This window comes from Microtus oregoni, unplaced genomic scaffold (assembly GCF_018167655.1).
Source record: "Microtus oregoni isolate MIOR12 unplaced genomic scaffold, Mior012 000004F_ref0000308, whole genome shotgun sequence".
NCBI lineage: Eukaryota > Metazoa > Chordata > Mammalia > Rodentia > Cricetidae > Microtus > Microtus oregoni.
Genome location: NW_024543063.1, coordinates 37098484 through 37102201, shown reverse-complemented (window position 1 = coordinate 37102201; position 3718 = coordinate 37098484). Strand labels below are relative to the sequence as shown.

Below are 3718 nucleotides of genomic sequence, written 5' to 3'. Positions count from 1 at the left end.
TGGAATAGTTAAGAAAAATATCTACCGCTCATGGCCAATTAGATACAAGCAACATATCTTCTATGTGTTGAAAACAATCTGACAGAAGCATAAACCAATATATGAATTATAACTTTAAAAATAGCATTGGGACTATTAGTTCAGTTGGTAAAGTGCTTTCCTTAAAATCATGAGACCCGCATTCTGGCAGTGGACAGGGAGAGGGCCTGGGCACAATCCCCTGCGGTGACTGGGATTCTTTGCACAAGAAGAGAATTTGCCCCCATCTTCTTCACTAGAAATGGCTTGTGTGCTCTGTAACAGGCCCAGACTGGTTTCCTATCTCCCAGGATTCTGTTCTTTAGTGAAAAGAATTATCAGTCCAAAAGCCTTTCCAACTGCAGGGTCTCATGAGGCCACTTCACCCCTGGATATACATAGTTTCCTGATGAAACTATGGGATCATTTGGACCTCAGGATCAGAGATTCCAGCTTCCTAGGAATATGGGCTTCGATTGTCACCTCAGTGGTACTGCTTCACAGAAGAAAAGCTTGACCCATAAAACTTTGCCTGGTGTTTTAGCAGAGCCTCCTTCAACAGAAAGACTGGAATTTGTAATGTCACAGTATGGGAATGAGTGTCCAAATACCCGTGCATCTGTGAACAAAAAATTAACACTGCAGAAACTTCCTTTGAAAATGCCAGAGTTAAGTGTGTGATCCAAACATGTCTGCAACTGCCGCAAAGAGATTTTGAGTCACGTTTTTCGGGAGTGGCTAATAACAAACTCATGATTCTGACTATGACACAGAAAACGGAAAATGATGCGACCGTTTGGAGTGGAGGGGTAGAACTTAAAAGAGAGATGCTCTTCAGGAAGTTCATTCATGGCGCTAAGGATGTTTGCTATGCTCTTCGGGCTGGAGGACTTCATTGACGCATCATCTGGCTTGGCATTTTTTGGACCACATACAAATAACACGCTTTTTGATACAGACGAACATTGCTGGCATTTAGGATTCTTTGTTGATGTCCTTGGCTGCTGTAAAGTGACCCGTCACAGTCTCTGGGGTACTCAGGTGTCTGTAGGAAGTCTCTTCCCTCATACAGCAGCAGACAGCCATATCATGCCGAAGTTCAGTGGAACCTAGCCATGCCCTGTGATTATTGCAGCTCTGTCTGTCTGTAATGCAGTGCTCTGTATAGACACTGTTGAGGAAGGAACTCAGCTTCTATGGGATTCTGATTTCTAGGTCTTTGTTTCATCATTTATGGGTTTACATCAGCAGGTGGCTTAGATTGCAATATTGCAAATGCTACTCATATTCTTGAGTATGTGTTGAACACACCCACGTTCTGCAGAATGTGGTCATCTACAGTTAACCACATGTATGTGGTATGTATGGTCTCTTATTGTTAATTCTCCCCTTCATTGGAAAAACTTTATTAGTTTAATTATTTTTCCAAAAATAAATCATACATTTTGCTATGAAAAAAATCATGAGACCCTGAGTTCAACTCTGAGATTCCATGTAAAATGCCAGGTATGGTGGTGTCTGCTTATACTCACAGTGTGGGAGGCAGGGACAGGAGGATCCCTGGGCTCACTGATCATCCAATTTAGCCAATAGGAGAGTTCCAGGCCAGTGAGAGACCTGTCTCAAAGGCGGCGGCATTCCTGAGTATGATACCTGAGAATGTCCTCTGGTCTCTACACACGTGTACATGTGCATACACACACATACACACAAGCACACACATATGTTATAAAAGAACACTTACATGGTCAAGACATAACCTGGTCCGAATCTTATTTAAAGTAAAGACACAGACTTCATTTAAGATGCACCATCAGAATTCTCCAATGTCCTTTATTAAATCAATATTGAATGAAAATTAAAACAAGAATATTAGAGATGTTGGCAGGCAGATATAGTAGATGACAGAGATTCCACAAATGAGTAGATATTTCTACAGGAAAAAGAGAAAGCAAATAGACAGAAGCAATGATCCAAAACACAGGAAAAGAAAGGATTAAAGCTAAGCATTTTGAGAAGGGAAGAACCAATTGCACCCTGGGAAGAGTAGACAAGTAAACATCCTGCCCCAGCTGACGACAATTATTCAAAGGACAATAAATTAACAGGGGCTTAGTGGGTAAGAGCACTGGCGACATGAACCTCAGGCTGTGACTTCAGATCCCATCGTCCACACAGATAGCTGGGCATGGCAGCACGGAGGGACTGACGGCATGAAGAGAGATGGGTCCAGGGACTCAAGGATCAGTTAGTCTAGCTGAAAAAAACCCAGGTTCAGAGAGAGAGAGAGAGAGAGAGAGAGAGAGAGAGGGAGGGAGGGAGGGAGGGAGGGAAACCCTGCCTCAAGGAAATAAGGCAGAGTACAACAGAGGCCACTAGGCACCTTCCTCTGGCTTCCAACACAGATGTGTGCACCTGTACACATCTACACACACGAATATAATACCCGTGGGAGGAAGGAAGGGAGAGAGGGAGGGAGGAATTAACTGAAGAGGATTTGGAAGCAGACTGCCCAGAAGTCAGCATATGAGACTCCCTTGGAAAGGGATTCCTGTCTGCTCTCAAGACCTTCATGTCTGTTCTTCTGGTAATTAAATGATTCCCTGTGACTTCCACCTCTCCCACAGAATCCTTCTTGCAGCCCAGTATGAAGGTCACAGTTCAAGCCTGGCCTTGTTGGATTCTCTGCAACTTTCCATGCCATGGACTACTCTTCCTTACAGATATGAAGACCCCAGCTACAAAGCTGTATGATTTTCTCATTTCCAGCCCACTTTTCCCAGGTATTTTTACTCATGCCCCTCTTTTTCTGGAATTTCTTTCTCCACTCTTTAGACAGCTTCCTGGGCTCCTCATGGCTGCTCCTAATATAGTTTCTCCGGACAGCTCCATCTTCTCCCTGAGCCGCCACGCCACCTGTTCTGCTTTCCATCCAAACTAAAAATTTGAGGAGGAAAGGGGTTCATTTCATCTTCTGGGTTACAGCCCATCCCTGATTCTTCACACCAAGGCAGGAACCTACAGCAAGAGTTTGAATCAGAAACTGTGACAGAGCACTGCTTACTACTGGCTTGTGCTCTCAGAGTTGCTCAGCTCAGGCCCGCCTGCCTAGGGATTCACCTCCCACAGTGGACTGAGCCTGCCTGCCTAGGGACTGCACCTCCCACAGTGGACTGAGCCTGCCTGCCTAGGGATTGCACCTCCCACAGTGGGCCGAGCCCTCCTACAACGATTAGCAATTAAGAAAAAGTCTCACAGACACAGTTATGGACAATCTGATCTAGGCAATTCCCTCTTCCCAGGTGACTCTAGAGAGTCAAGTGGACAGCTGAAGCTAACTATGGCAGCATCTCTAGGACAACGTCCTCCAGTTCAGGGCTATCCCAAAAACTCTGAATTTATGTTTTATTTCTTTAGTACAACTAATCCTGACCTCCTCATTTATTTCCTTAATCAGATTTACTCCCAAGTTGTTATTGTCTAAGTCAATAAAAGGCATTATCTATTTTGTTGCTCAAACCATAAATATGTGATTTTTTTTTTAATTTTGTATATACACTGTGTGGTGGTGTGAAAAAAAAATGCCCCCCAAAAGGACTGACACTATTAGGAGGTGTGGCCTTGTTGGAGGAAGTGTGTCACTGTGGGGGTGGGCTTTGAGGTCTCTCATGCTGAATCTTCTCTGGGTGTGACTATTACT

At 44.2% G+C, this 3718-nt stretch overlaps 1 pseudogene; it reads left to right on the top strand.

Annotated features, from left to right (window-relative positions):
- The first annotated feature begins 280 nt into the window (after nucleotides 1–280).
- LOC121447326 lies at nucleotides 281–1131 on the top strand (annotated as a pseudogene).
- The last annotated feature ends 2587 nt before the right edge of the window (nucleotides 1132–3718 follow it).